This window comes from Rhinoderma darwinii (assembly GCF_050947455.1).
Source record: "Rhinoderma darwinii isolate aRhiDar2 chromosome 3 unlocalized genomic scaffold, aRhiDar2.hap1 SUPER_3_unloc_15, whole genome shotgun sequence".
In the NCBI taxonomy this organism is placed as follows: Eukaryota; Metazoa; Chordata; class Amphibia; order Anura; family Rhinodermatidae; genus Rhinoderma; species Rhinoderma darwinii.
Genome location: NW_027461740.1, coordinates 201655 through 217637, shown reverse-complemented (window position 1 = coordinate 217637; position 15983 = coordinate 201655). Strand labels below are relative to the sequence as shown.

The 15983-nt window shown below is 37.9% G+C and overlaps 6 non-coding genes across 6 annotated transcripts; all 6 read right to left on the bottom strand.

Annotated features, from left to right (window-relative positions):
* Window positions 1-79: 79 nt before the first annotated feature.
* TRNAM-CAU (transfer RNA methionine (anticodon CAU)) lies at window positions 80-152 on the bottom strand. The gene has a single exon. It is a non-coding gene; the product is annotated as a tRNA-Met (tRNA).
* Window positions 153-791: 639 nt separating this feature from the next.
* Window positions 792-864, bottom strand: TRNAM-CAU (transfer RNA methionine (anticodon CAU)). Its single transcript has one exon. It is a non-coding gene; the product is annotated as a tRNA-Met (tRNA).
* Window positions 865-1503: 639 nt separating this feature from the next.
* TRNAM-CAU (transfer RNA methionine (anticodon CAU)) lies at window positions 1504-1576 on the bottom strand. The gene has a single exon. It is a non-coding gene; the product is annotated as a tRNA-Met (tRNA).
* Window positions 1577-5140: 3564 nt separating this feature from the next.
* Window positions 5141-5213, bottom strand: TRNAM-CAU (transfer RNA methionine (anticodon CAU)). Its single transcript has one exon. It is a non-coding gene; the product is annotated as a tRNA-Met (tRNA).
* Window positions 5214-10173: 4960 nt separating this feature from the next.
* TRNAM-CAU (transfer RNA methionine (anticodon CAU)) lies at window positions 10174-10246 on the bottom strand. The gene has a single exon. It is a non-coding gene; the product is annotated as a tRNA-Met (tRNA).
* Window positions 10247-11622: 1376 nt separating this feature from the next.
* Window positions 11623-11695, bottom strand: TRNAM-CAU (transfer RNA methionine (anticodon CAU)). The gene has a single exon. It is a non-coding gene; the product is annotated as a tRNA-Met (tRNA).
* Window positions 11696-15983: the final 4288 nt, after the last annotated feature.

The following is a 15983-nucleotide window of genomic DNA, read 5'->3' as shown; positions in this document are numbered from 1 at the left end:
TCCTCATATATTAAAAACGTTTCGGCAGAAAAACCCGATTTCGTGCATGAATGGAGGAAGACAAAAACTCACTGAACAGTGCCTCGTGTGAGGATCGAACTCACGACCTTCAGATTATGAAACTGACACGCTTCCTACTGCGCTAACGAGGCAACCACCAGATGTTTGTAGACAAGCTCAAAGCGGCAAAATGAAAAAAGATATATATATTATCTTTAGTCCCACTTTTTCTTAGTCCATGACTCATTATACTTAATAACTGCTTCCATATGGTCTAGCGGTTAGGATTCCTGGTTTTTACCCAGGTGGCCCGGTATGGGAAAAAACCTTTTACTAGTCTTGCACTTTCAAAGGTTGAGCGTTATAGGATAAAAGTGCTCTTTGTGGCCATAAATTCTAACTTATCTTTGTTTACCCATTCCTCCTCTTTTCACCAGATTATATTTGAGCTTGAAAACTCAAATAATTCCTATTGTTCCCTTCTCACTCCAAGTCAACAACCCCTTTATCCTGTCAGTTTGGCTCATTTTCCTTTTTTTAATGAACTAGTTTCGCCAATAAATAAGAAACCATCAGACTATTTCACCCAATCTGATTGGGACTTTGCTTTAATATTGTTTCTTTTTAGGCAAGATCCTATTTTGGATTTAAATCTCAAATCATTCCCATCTCTTCTACTCACTCAAAAATGACAAGGAAATCAACAACACTTTCCTCATATATTAAAAACGTTTCGGCAGAAAAACCCGATTTCGTGCATGAATGGAGGAAGACAAAAACTCACTGAACAGTGCCTCGTGTGAGGATCGAACTCACGACCTTCAGATTATGAAACTGACACGCTTCCTACTGCGCTAACGAGGCAACCACCAGATGTTTGTAGACAAGCTCAAAGCGGCAAAATGAAAAAAGATATATATATTATCTTTAGTCCCACTTTTTCTTAGTCCATGACTCATTATACTTAATAACTGCTTCCATATGGTCTAGCGGTTAGGATTCCTGGTTTTTACCCAGGTGGCCCGGTATGGGAAAAAACCTTTTACTAGTCTTGCACTTTCAAAGGTTGAGCGTTATAGGATAAAAGTGCTCTTTGTGGCCATAAATTCTAACTTATCTTTGTTTACCCATTCCTCCTCTTTTCACCAGATTATATTTGAGCTTGAAAACTCAAATAATTCCTATTGTTCCCTTCTCACTCCAAGTCAACAACCCCTTTATCCTGTCAGTTTGGCTCATTTTCCTTTTTTTAATGAACTAGTTTCGCCAATAAATAAGAAACCATCAGACTATTTCACCCAATCTGATTGGGACTTTGCTTTAATATTGTTTCTTTTTAGGCAAGATCCTATTTTGGATTTAAATCTCAAATCATTCCCATCTCTTCTACTCACTCAAAAATGACAAGGAAATCAACAACACTTTCCTCATATATTAAAAACGTTTCGGCAGAAAAACCCGATTTCGTGCATGAATGGAGGAAGACAAAAACTCACTGAACAGTGCCTCGTGTGAGGATCGAACTCACGACCTTCAGATTATGAGACTGACACGCTTCCTACTGCGCTAACGAGGCAACCACCAGATGTTTGTAGACAAGCTCAAAGCGGCAAAATGAAAAAAGATATATATATTATCTTTAGTCCCACTTTTTCTTAGTCCATGACTCATTATACTTAATAACTTCTCACATATGGGCTAGCGGTTAGAATTCCTGGTTTTTACCCAGGTGGCCCGGGTTCGACTCCCGGTATGGGAAAAAACCTTTTACTAGTCTTGCACTTTCAAAGGTTGAGCGTTATAGGATAAAAGTGCTCTTTGTGGCCATAAATTCTAACTTATCTTTGTTGACCCATTCCTCCTCTTTTCACCAGATTATATTTGAGCTTGAAAACTCAAATAATTCCTATTGTTCCCTTCTCACTCCAAGTCAACAACCCCTTTATCCTGTCAGTTTTTTTTACTCATTTTCCTTTTTTTAATGAACTAGTTTCGCCAATAAATAAGAAACCATCAGACTATTTCACCCAATCTGATTGGGACTTTGCTTTAATATTGTTTCTTTTTAGGCAAGATCCTATTTTGGATTTAAATCTCAAATCATTCCCATCTCTTCTACTCACTCAAAAATGACAAGGAAATCAACAACACTTTCCTCATATATTAAAAACGTTTCGGCAGAAAAACCAGATTTCGTGCATGAATGGAGGAAGACGAAAACTCACTGAACAGTGCCTTGTGTGAGGATCGAACTCACGACCTTCAGATTATGAGACTGACACGCTTCCTACTGTGCTAACGAGGCAACCACCAGATGTTTGTAGACAAGCTCAAAGCAGCAAAATGAAAAAAAATATGTATATTATCTTTAGTCCCACTTTTTCTTAGTCCATGACTCATTATACTTAATAACTTCTCACATATGGGCTAGCGGTTAGGATTCCTGGTTTTTACCCAGGTGGCCTGGGTTCGACTCCCGGTATGGGAAAAAAACTTTTACTAGTCTTGCACTTTCAAAGGTTGAGCGTTATAGGATAAAAGTGCTCTTTGTGGCCATAAATTCTAACTTATCTTTGTTTACCCATTCCTCCTCTTTTCACCAGATTATATTTGAGCTTGAAAACTCAAATAATTCCTATTGTTCCCTTCTCACTCCAAGTCAACAACCCCTTTATCCTGTCAGTTTTTTTTACTCATTTTCCTTTTTTTAATGAACTAGTTTCGCCAATAAATAAGAAACCATCAGACTATTTCACCCAATCTGATTGGGACTTTGCTTTAATATTGTTTCTTTTTAGGCAAGATCCTATTTTGGATTTAAATCTCAAATCATTCCCATCTCTTCTACTCACTCAAAAATGACAAGGAAATCAACAACACTTTCCTCATATAATAAAAACGTTTCGGCAGAAAAACCCGATTTCGTGCATGAATGGAGGAAGACAAAAACTCACTGAACAGTGCCTCGTGTGAGGATCGCACTCACGACCTTCAGATTATGAGACTGACACGCTTCCTACTGCGCTAACGAGGCAACCACCAGATGTTTGTAGACAAGCTCAAAGTGGCAAAATGAAAAAAAATATATATATTATCTTTAGTCCCACTTTTTCTTAGTCCATGACTCATTATACTTAATAACTTCTCACATATGGGCTAGCGGTTAGAATTCCTGGTTTTTACCCAGGTGGCCCGGGTTCGACTCCCGGTATGGGAAAAAACCTTTTACTAGTCTTGCACTTTCAAAGGTTGAGCGTTATAGGATAAAAGTGCTCTTTGTGGCCATAAATTCTAACTTATCTTTGTTTACCCATTCCTCCTCTTTTCACCAGATTATATTTGAGCTTGAAAACTCAAATAATTCCTATTGTTCCCTTCTCACTCCAAGTCAACAACCCCTTTATCCTGTCAGTTTGGCTCATTTTCCTTTTTTTAATGAACTAGTTTCGCCAATAAATAAGAAACCATCAGACTATTTCACCCAATCTGATTGGGACTTTGCTTTAATATTGTTTCTTTTTAGGCAAGATCCTATTTTGGATTTAAATTTAAAATCATTGCCATCTCTTCTACTCACTCAAAAATGACAAGGAAATCAACAACACTTTCCTCATATATTAAAAACGTTTCGGCAGAAAAACCCGATTTCCTGCATGAATGGAGGAAGACAAAAACTCACTGAACAGTGCCTCGTGTGAGGATCGAACTCATGACCTTCAGATTATGAGACTGACATGCTTCCTACTGCGCTAACGAGGCAACCACCAGATGTTTGTAGACAAGCTCAAAGCGGCAAAATGAAAAAAGATATATATATTATCTTTAGTCCCACTTTTTCTTAGTCCATGACTCATTATACTTAATAACTTCTCACATATGGGCTAGCGGTTAGGATTCCTGGTTTTTACCCAGGTGGCCCGGGTTAGACTCCCGGTATGGGAAAAAACCTTTTACTAGTCTTGCACTTTCAAAGGTTGAGCGTTATAGGATAAAAGTGCTCTTTGTGGCCATAAATTCTAACTTATCTTTGTTTACCCATTCCTCCTCTTTTCACCAGATTATATTTGAGCTTGAAAACTCAAATAATTCCTATTGTTCCCTTCTCACTCCAAGTCAACAACCCCTTTATCCTGTCAGTTTGGCTCATTTTCCTTTTTTTAATGAACTAGTTTCGCCAATAAATAAGAAACCATCAGACTATTTCACCCAATCTGATTGGGACTTTGCTTTAATATTGTTTCTTTTTAGGCAAGATCCTATTTTGGATTTAAATCTCAAATCATTCCCATCTCTTCTACTCACTCAAAAATGACAAGGAAATCAACAACACTTTCCTCATATAATAAAAACGTTTCGGCAGAAAAACCCGATTTCGTGCATGAATGGAGGAAGACAAAAACTCACTGAACAGTGCCTCGTGTGAGGATCGCACTCACGACCTTCAGATTATGAGACTGACACGCTTCCTACTGCGCTAACGAGGCAACCACCAGATGTTTGTAGACAAGCTCAAAGTGGCAAAATGAAAAAAAATATATATATTATCTTTAGTCCCACTTTTTCTTAGTCCATGACTCATTATACTTAATAACTTCTCACATATGGGCTAGCGGTTAGAATTCCTGGTTTTTACCCAGGTGGCCCGGGTTCGACTCCCGGTATGGGAAAAAACCTTTTACTAGTCTTGCACTTTCAAAGGTTGAGCGTTATAGGATAAAAGTGCTCTTTGTGGCCATAAATTCTAACTTATCTTTGTTTACCCATTCCTCCTCTTTTCACCAGATTATATTTGAGCTTGAAAACTCAAATAATTCCTATTGTTCCCTTCTCACTCCAAGTCAACAACCCCTTTATCCTGTCAGTTTTTTTTACTCATTTTCCTTTTTTTAATGAACTAGTTTCGCCAATAAATAAGAAACCATCAGACTATTTCACCCAATCTGATTGGGACTTTGCTTTAATATTGTTTCTTTTTAGGCAAGATCCTATTTTGGATTTAAATCTCAAATCATTCCCATCTCTTCTACTCACTCAAAAATGACAAGGAAATCAACAACACTTTCCTCATATATTAAAAACGTTTCGGCAGAAAAACCCGATTTCGTGCATGAATGGAGGAAGACAAAAACTCACTGAACAGTGCCTCGTGTGAGGATCGAACTCACGACCTTCAGATTATGAGACTGACACGCTTCCTACTGCGCTAACGAGGCAACCACCAGATGTTTGTAGACAAGCTCAAAGCGGCAAAATGAAAAAAGATATATATATATTATCTTTAGTCCCACTTTTTCTTAGTCCATTACTCATTATACTTAATAACTGCTTCCATATGGTCTAGCGGTTAGGATTCCTGGTTTTTACCCAGGTGGCCCGGTATGGGAAAAAAACCTTTTACTAGTCTTGCACTTTCAAAGGTTGAGCGTTATAGGATAAAAGTGCTCTTTGTGGCCATAAATTCTAACTTATCTTTGTTTACCCATTCCTCCTCTTTTCACCAGATTATATTTGAGCTTGAAAACTCAAATAATTCCTATTGTTCCCTTCTCACTCCAAGTCAACAACCCCTTTATCCTGTCAGTTTGGCTCATTTTCCTTTTTTTAATGAACTAGTTTCGCCAATAAATAAGAAACCATCAGACTATTTCACCCAATCTGATTGGGACTTTGCTTTAATATTGTTTCTTTTTAGGCAAGATCCTATTTTGGATTTAAATTTAAAATCATTGCCATCTCTTCTACTCACTCAAAAATGACAAGGAAATCAACAACACTTTCCTCATATATTAAAAACGTTTCGGCAGAAAAACCCGATTTCCTGCATGAATGGAGGAAGACAAAAACTCACTGAACAGTGCCTCGTGTGAGGATCGAACTCATGACCTTCAGATTATGAGACTGACACGCTTCCTACTGCGCTAACGAGGCAACCACCAGATGTTTGTAGACAAGCTCAAAGCGGCAAAATGAAAAAAGATATATATATTATCTTTAGTCCCACTTTTTCTTAGTCCATTACTCATTATACTTAATAACTGCTTCCATATGGTCTAGCGGTTAGGATTCCTGGTTTTTACCCAGGTGGCCCGGTATGGGAAAAAAACCTTTTACTAGTCTTGCACTTTCAAAGGTTGAGCGTTATAGGATAAAAGTGCTCTTTGTGGCCATAAATTCTAACTTATCTTTGTTTACCCATTCGTCCTCTTTTCACCAGATTATATTTGAGCTTGAAAACTCAAATAATTCCTATTGTTCCCTTCTCACTCCAAGTCAACAACCCCTTTATCCTGTCAGTTTGGCTCATTTTCCTTTTTTTAATGAACTAGTTTCGCCAATAAATAAGAAACCATCAGACTATTTCACCCAATCTGATTGGGACTTTGCTTTAATATTGTTTCTTTTTAGGCAAGATCCTATTTTGGATTTAAATTTAAAATCATTGCCATCTCTTCTACTCACTCAAAAATGACAAGGAAATCAACAACACTTTCCTCATATATTAAAAACGTTTCGGCAGAAAAACCCGATTTCCTGCATGAATGGAGGAAGACAAAAACTCACTGAACAGTGCCTCGTGTGAGGATCGAACTCATGACCTTCAGATTATGAGACTGACATGCTTCCTACTGCGCTAACAAGGCAACCACCAGATGTTTGTAGACAAGCTCAAAGCGGCAAAATGAAAAAAGATATATATATTATCTTTAGTCCCACTTTTTCTTAGTCCATGACTCATTATACTTAATAACTTCTCACATATGGGCTAGCGGTTAGGATTCCTGGTTTTTACCCAGGTGGCCCGGGTTTGACTCCCGGTATGGGAAAAAACCTTTTACTAGTCTTGCACTTTCAAAGGTTGAGCGTTATAGGATAAAAGTGCTCTTTGTGGCCATAAATTCTAACTTATCTTTGTTTACCCATTCCTCCTCTTTTCACCAGATTATATTTGAGCTTGAAAAGTCAAATAATTCCTATTGTTCCCTTCTCACTCCAAGTCAACAACCCCTTTATCCTGTCAGTTTGGCTCATTTTCCTTTTTTTAATGAACTAGTTTCGCCAATAAATAAGAAACCATCAGACTATTTCACCCAATCTGATTGGGACTTTGCTTTAATATTGTTTCTTTTTAGGCAAGATCCTATTTTGGATTTAAATCTCAAATCATTCCCATCTCTTCTACTCACTCAAAAACGACAAGGAAATCAACAACACTTTCCTCATATAATAAAAACGTTTCGGCAGAAAAACCCGATTTCGTGCATGAATGGAGGAAGACAAAAACTCACTGAACAGTGCCTCGTGTGAGGATCGCACTCACGACCTTCAGATTATGAGACTGACACGCTTCCTACTGCGCTAACGAGGCAACCACCAGATGTTTGTAGACAAGCTCAAAGTGGCAAAATGAAAAAAAATATATATATTATCTTTAGTCCCACTTTTTCTTAGTCCATGACTCATTATACTTAATAACTTCTCACATATGGGCTAGCGGTTAGAATTCCTGGTTTTTACCCAGGTGGCCCGGGTTCGACTCCCGGTATGGGAAAAAACCTTTTACTAGTCTTGCACTTTCAAAGGTTGAGCGTTATAGGATAAAAGTGCTCTTTGTGGCCATAAATTCTAACTTATCTTTGTTTACCCATTCCTCCTCTTTTCACCAGATTATATTTGAGCTTGAAAACTCAAATAATTCCTATTGTTCCCTTCTCACTCCAAGTCAACAACCCCTTTATCCTGTCAGTTTTTTTTACTCATTTTCCTTTTTTTAATGAACTAGTTTCGCCAATAAATAAGAAACCATCAGACTATTTCACCCAATCTGATTGGGACTTTGCTTTAATATTGTTTATTTTTAGGCAAGATCCTATTTTGGATTTAAATCTCAAATCATTCCCATCTCTTCTACTCACTCAAAAATGACAAGGAAATCAACAACACTTTCCTCATATATTAAAAACGTTTCGGCAGAAAAACCCGATTTCGTGCATGAATGGAGGAAGACAAAAACTCACTGAACAGTGCCTCGTGTGAGGATCGAACTCACGACCTTCAGATTATGAGACTGACACGCTTCCTACTGTGCTAACGAGGCAACCACCAGATGTTTGTAGACAAGCTCAAAGCGGCAAAATGAAAAAAGATATATATATTATCTTTAGTCCCACTTTTTCTTAGTCCATTACTCATTATACTTAATAACTGCTTCCATATGGTCTAGCGGTTAGGATTCCTGGTTTTTACCCAGGTGGCCCGGTATGGGAAAAAAACCTTTTACTAGTCTTGCACTTTCAAAGGTTGAGCGTTATAGGATAAAAGTGCTCTTTGTGGCCATAAATTCTAACTTATCTTTGTTTACCCATTCGTCCTCTTTTCACCAGATTATATTTGAGCTTGAAAAGTCAAATAATTCCTATTGTTCCCTTCTCACTCCAAGTCAACAACCCCTTTATCCTGTCAGTTTGGCTCATTTTCCTTTTTTTAATGAACTAGTTTCGCCAATAAATAAGAAACCATCAGACTATTTCACCCAATCTGATTGGGACTTTGCTTTAATATTGTTTCTTTTTAGGCAAGATCCTATTTTGGATTTAAATCTCAAATCATTCCCATCTCTTCTACTCACTCAAAAATGACAAGGAAATCAACAACACTTTCCTCATATAATAAAAACGTTTCGGCAGAAAAACCCGATTTCGTGCATGAATGGAGGAAGACAAAAACTCACTGAACAGTGCCTCGTGTGAGGATCGCACTCACGACCTTCAGATTATGAGACTGACACGCTTCCTACTGCGCTAACGAGGCAACCACCAGATGTTTGTAGACAAGCTCAAAGTGGCAAAATGAAAAAAAATATATATATTATCTTTAGTCCCACTTTTTCTTAGTCCATGACTCATTATACTTAATAACTTCTCACATATGGGCTAGCGGTTAGAATTCCTGGTTTTTACCCAGGTGGCCCGGGTTCGACTCCCGGTATGGGAAAAAACCTTTTACTAGTCTTGCACTTTCAAAGGTTGAGCGTTATAGGATAAAAGTGCTCTTTGTGGCCATAAATTCTAACTTATCTTTGTTTACCCATTCCTCCTCTTTTCACCAGATTATATTTGAGCTTGAAAAGTCAAATAATTCCTATTGTTCCCTTCTCACTCCAAGTCAACAACCCCTTTATCCTGTCAGTTTGGCTCATTTTCCTTTTTTTAATGAACTAGTTTCGCCAATAAATAAGAAACCATCAGACTATTTCACCCAATCTGATTGGGACTTTGCTTTAATATTGTTTCTTTTTAGGCAAGATCCTATTTTGGATTTAAATCTCAAATCATTCCCATCTCTTCTACTCACTCAAAAATGACAAGGAAATCAACAACACTTTCCTCATATATTAAAAACGTTTCGGCAGAAAAACCCGATTTCGTGCATGAATGGAGGAAGACAAAAACTCACTGAACAGTGCCTCGAGTGAGGATCGCACTCACGACCTTCAGATTATGAGACTGACACGCTTCCTACTGCGCTAACGAGGCAACCACCAGATGTTTGTAGACAAGCTCAAAGCGACAAAATGAAAAAAAAATATATATATTATCTTTAGTCCCACTTTTTCTTAGTCCATGACTCATTATACTTAATAACTGCTTCCATATGGTCTAGCGGTTAGGATTCCTGGTTTTTACCCAGGTGGCCCAGTATGGGAAAAAACCTTTTACTAGTCTTGCACTTTCAAAGGTTGAGCGTTATAGGATAAAAGTGCTCTTTGTGGCCATAAATTCTAACTTATCTTTGTTTACCAATTCCTCCTCTTTTCACCAGATTATATTTGAGCTTGAAAACTCAAATAATTCCTATTGTTCCCTTCTCACTCCAAGTCAACAACCCCTTTATCCTGTCAGTTTGGCTCATTTTCCTTTTTTTAATGAACTAGTTTCGCCAATAAATAAGAAACCATCAGACTATTTCACCCAATCTGATTGGGACTTTGCTTTAATATAGTTTCTTTTTAGGCAAGATCCTATTTTGGATTTAAATTTAAAATCATTGCCATCTCTTCTACTCACTCAAAAATGACAAGGAAATCAACAACACTTTCCTCATATATTAAAAACGTTTCGGCAGAAAAACCCGATTTCCTGCATGAATGGAGGAAGACAAAAACTCACTGAACAGTGCCTCGTGTGAGGATCGAACTCACGACCTTCAGATTATGAGACTGACACGCTTCCTACTGCGCTAACGAGGCAACCATCAGATGTTTGTAGACAAGCTCAAAGCGGCAAAATGAAAAAAAATATATATATTATCTTTAGTCCCACTTTTTCTTAGTCCATGACTCATTATACTTAATAACTGCTCCCATATGGTCTAGCGGTTAGGATTCCTGGTTTTCACGCAGGTGGCCCAGGTTCGACTCCCGGTATGGGAAAAAGCTTTTACTAGTCTTGCACTTTCAAAGGTTGAGCGTTATAGGATAAAAGTGCTCTTTGTGGCCATAAATTCTAACTTATCTTTGTTTACCCATTCCTCCTCTTTTCACCAGATTATATTTGAGCTTGAAAACTCAAATAATTCCTATTGTTCCCTTCTCACTCCAAGTCAACAACCCCTTTATCCTGTCAGTTTGGCTCATTTTCCTTTTTTTAATGAACTAGTTTCACCAATAAATAAGAAACCATCAGACTATTTCACCCAATCTGATTGGGACTTTGCTTTAATATTGTTTCTTTTTAGGCAAGATCCTATTTTGGATTTAAATCTCAAATCATTCCCATCTCTTCTACTCACTCAAAAATGACAAGGAAATCAACAACACTTTCCTCATATATTAAAAACGTTTCGGCAGAAAAACCCGATTTCCTGCATGAATGGAGGAAGACAAAAACTCACTGAACAGTGCCTCGTGTGAGGATCGTACTCACGAGCTTCAGATTATTAGACTGACACGCTTCCTACTGCGCTAACGAGACAACTACCAGATGTTTGTAGACAAGCTCAAAGCGGCAAAATGAAAAAATATATATACATTTTCTTTATTCCCACTTTTTCTTAGTCCATGACTCATTATACTTAATAACTGCTCCCATATGGTCTAGCGGTTAGGATTCCTGGTTTTCACCCAGGTGGCCTGGGTTTGTCTCCTGGTATGGGAAAAAACCTTTTTCTAGTCTTGCACTTTCAAAGGTTGAGCGTTATAGGATAAAAGCGCTCTTTGTGGCCATAAATTCTAACTTATCTTTGTTTACCCATTCCTCCTCTTTTCACCAGATCCTATTTGAGCTTGAAAACTCAAATAATTCCTATTGCTCCCTTCTCACTCCAAGTCAACAACCCCTTTATCCTGTCAGTTTGGCTAATTTTCCTTTTTTTATTGAACTAGTTTCGCCAATAAATAAGAAACCATCAGACTATTTCACCCAATCTGATTGGGACTTTGCTTTAATATTGTTTCTTTTTAGGCAAGATCCTATTTTGGATTTAAAGCTCAAATCATTCCCATCTCTTCTACTCACTCAAAAATGACAAGGAAATCAACAACACTTTCCTCATATATTAAAAACGTTTCGGCAGAAAAACCCGATTTCCTGCATGAATGGAGGAAGACAAAAACTCACTGAACAGTGCCTCGTGTGAGGATCGAACTCACGACCTTCAGATTATGAGACTGACACGCTTCCTACTGCGCTAACGAGGCAACCACCAGGTGTTTGTAGACAAGCTCAAAGCGGCAAAATGAAAAAATATATATACCTTTTCTTTATTCCCACTTTTTCTTAGTCCATGACTCATTATACTTAATAACAGCTCCCATATGGTCTAGCGGTTAGGATTCCTGGTTTTCACCCAGGTGGTCTGGGTTTGTCTCCTGGTATGGGAAAGAACCTTTCACTAGTCTTGCACTTTCAAAGGTTGAGCGTTCAAAAGTGCTCTTTGTGGCCATAAATTCTAACTTATCTTTGTTTACCCATTCCTCCTCTTTTCACCAGATCCTATTTGAGCTTGAAAACTCAAATAATTCCTATTGTTCCCTTCTCACTCCAAGTCAACAACCCCTTTATCCTGTCAGTTTGGCTAATTTTCCTTTTTTTAATGAACTAGTTTCGCCAATAAATAAGAAACCATCAGACTATTTCACCCAATCTGATTGGGACTTTGCTTTAATATTGTTTCTTTTTAGGCAAGATCCTATTTTGGATTTAAAGCTCAAATCATTCCCATCTCTTCTACTCACTCAAAAATGACAAGGAAATCAACAACACTTTCCTCATATATTAAAAACGTTTCGGCAGAAAAACCCGATTTCCTGCATGAATGGAGGAAGACAAAAACTCACTGAACAGTGCCTCGTGTGAGGATCGAACTCACGACCTTCAGATTATTAGACTGACACGCTTCCTACTGCGCTAACGAGTCAACCACCAGATGTTTGTAGACAAGCTCAAAGCGGCAAAATGAAAAAATATATATACATTTTCTTTATTCCCACTTTTTCTTAGTCCATGACTCATTATACTTAATAACTGCTCCCATATGGTCTAGCGGTTAGGATTCCTGGTTTTCACCCAGGTGGCCCGGTTTCGACTCCCGGTATGGGAAAGAACCTTTTACTAGTCTTGCACTTTCAAAGGTTGAGCGTTATAGGATAAAAGTGCTCTTTGTGGCCATAAATTCTAACTTATCTTTGTTTACCCATTCCTCCTCTTTTCACCAGATCCTATTTGAGCTTGAAAACTCAAATAATTCCTATTGTTCCCTTCTCACTCCAAGTCAACAACCCCTTTATCCTGTCAGTTTGGCTAATTTTCCTTTTTTTAATGAACTAGTTTCGCCAATAAATAAGAAACCATCAGACTATTTCACCCAATCTGATTGGGACTTTGCTTTAATATTGTTTCTTTTTAGGCAAGATCCTATTTTGGATTTAAAGCTCAAATCATTCCCATCTCTTCTACTCACTCAAAAATGACAAGGAAATCAACAACACTTTCCTCATATATTAAAAACGTTTCGGCAGAAAAACCCGATTTCCTGCATGAATGGAGGAAGACAAAAACTCACTGAACAGTGCCTCGTGTGAGGATCGAACTCACGACCTTCAGATTATTAGACTGACACGCTTCCTACTGCGCTAACGAGACAACTACCAGATGTTTGTAGACAAGCTCAAAGCGGCAAAATGAAAAAATATATATACATTTTCTTTATTCCCACTTTTTCTTAGTCCATGACTCATTATACTTAATAACTGCTCCCATATGGTCTAGCGGTTAGGATTCCTGGTTTTCACCCAGGTGGCCTGGGTTTGTCTCCTGGTATGGGAAAGAACCTTTCACTAGTCTTGCACTTTCAAAGGTTGAGTGTTCAAAAGTGCTCTTTGTGGCCATAAATTCTAACTTATCTTTGTTTACCCATTCCTCCTCTTTTCACCAGATCCTATTTGAGCTTGAAAACTCAAATAATTCCTATTGTTCCCTTCTCACTCCAAGTCAACAACCCCTTTATCCTGTCAGTTTGGCTAATTTTCCTTTTTTTAATGAACTAGTTTCGCCAATAAATAAGAAACCATCAGACTATTTCACCCAATCTGATTGGGACTTTGCTTTAATATTGTTTCTTTTTAGGCAAGATCCTATTTTGGATTTAAAGCTCAAATCATTCCCATCTCTTCTACTCACTCAAAAATGACAAGGAAATCAACAACACTTTCCTCATATATTAAAAACGTTTCGGCAGAAAAACCCGATTTCCTGCATGAATGGAGGAAGACAAAAACTCACTGAACAGTGCCTCGTGTGAGGATCGAACTCACGACCTTCAGATTATTAGACTGACACGCTTCCTACTGCGCTAACGAGTCAACCACCAGATGTTTGTAGACAAGCTCAAAGCGGCAAAATGAAAAAATATATATACATTTTCTTTATTCCCACTTTTTCTTAGTCCATGACTCATTATACTTAATAACTGCTCCCATATGGTCTAGCGGTTAGGATTCCTGGTTTTCACCCAGGTGGCCCGGTTTCGACTCCCGGTATGGGAAAGAACCTTTTACTAGTCTTGCACTTTCAAAGGTTGAGCGTTATAGGATAAAAGTGCTCTTTGTGGCCATAAATTCTAACTTATCTTTGTTTACCCATTCCTCCTCTTTTCACCAGATCCTATTTGAGCTTGAAAACTCAAATAATTCCTATTGTTCCCTTCTCACTCCAAGTCAACAACCCCTTTATCCTGTCAGTTTGGCTAATTTTCCTTTTTTTAATGAACTAGTTTCGCCAATAAATAAGAAACCATCAGACTATTTCACCCAATCTGATTGGGACTTTGCTTTAATATTGTTTCTTTTTAGGCAAGATCCTATTTTGGATTTAAAGCTCAAATCATTCCCATCTCTTCTACTCACTCAAAAATGACAAGGAAATCAACAACACTTTCCTCATATATTAAAAACGTTTCGGCAGAAAAACCCGATTTCCTGCATGAATGGAGGAAGACAAAAACTCACTGAACAGTGCCTCGTGTGAGGATCGAACTCACGACCTTCAGATTATTAGACTGACACGCTTCCTACTGCGCTAACGAGACAACTACCAGATGTTTGTAGACAAGCTCAAAGCGGCAAAATGAAAAAATATATATACATTTTCTTTATTCCCACTTTTTCTTAGTCCATGACTCATTATACTTAATAACTGCTCCCATATGGTCTAGCGGTTAGGATTCCTGGTTTTCACCCAGGTGGCCTGGGTTTGTCTCCTGGTATGGGAAAGAACCTTTCACTAGTCTTGCACTTTCAAAGGTTGAGTGTTCAAAAGTGCTCTTTGTGGCCATAAATTCTAACTTATCTTTGTTTACCCATTCCTCCTCTTTTCACCAGATCCTATTTGAGCTTGAAAACTCAAATAATTCCTATTGTTCCCTTCTCACTCCAAGTCAACAACCCCTTTATCCTGTCAGTTTGGCTAATTTTCCTTTTTTTAATGAACTAGTTTCGCCAATAAATAAGAACCCATCAGACTATTTCACCCAATTTGATTGAGACTTTGCTTTAATATTGTTTCTTTTTAGGCAAGGTCCTATTTTGGATTTAAAGCTCAAATCATTCCCATCTCTTCTACTCACTCAAAAATGACAAGGAAATCAACAACACTTTCCTCATATATTAAAAACGTTTCGGCAGAAAAACCCGATTTCCTGCATGAATGGAGGAAGACAAAAACTCACTGAACAGTGCCTCGTGTGAGGATCAAACTCACGACCTTCAGATTATTAGACTGACACGCTTCCTACTGCACTAACGAGGCAACCACTAGATGTTTGTAGACAAGCTCAAAGCGGCAAAATGAAAAAATATATATACATTTTCTTTATTCCCACTTTTTCTTAGTCCATGACTCATTATACTTAATAATAGCTCCCATATGGTCTAGCGGTTAGGATTTCAGGTTTTCACCTAGGTGGCCCGGGTTCGACTCCCGGTATGGGAAATAAACTTTTACTAGTCTTGCACTTTCAAAGGTTGAGCGTTATAGGATAAAAGTGCTCTTTGTGGCCATAAATTCTAACTTATCTTTGTTTACCCATTCCTCCTCTTTTCACCAGATCCTATTTGAGCTTGAAAACTCCAATAATTACTATTGTTCCCTTCTCACTCCAAGTCAACAACCCCTTTATCCTGTCAGTTTGGCTAATTTTCCTTTTTTTATTGAACTAGTTTCGCCAATAAATAAGAAACCATCAGACTATTTCACCCAATCTGATTGGGACTTTGCTTTAATATTGTTTCTTTTTAGGCAAGATCCTATTTTGGATTTAAAGCTCAAATCATTCCCATCTCTTCTACTCACTCAAAAATGACAAGGAAATCAACAACATCTTCCTCATATATTAAAAACGTTTCGGCAGAAAAACCCGATTTCCTGCATGAATGGAGGAAGACAAAAACTCACTGAACAGTGCCTCGTGTGAGGATCAAACTCACGACC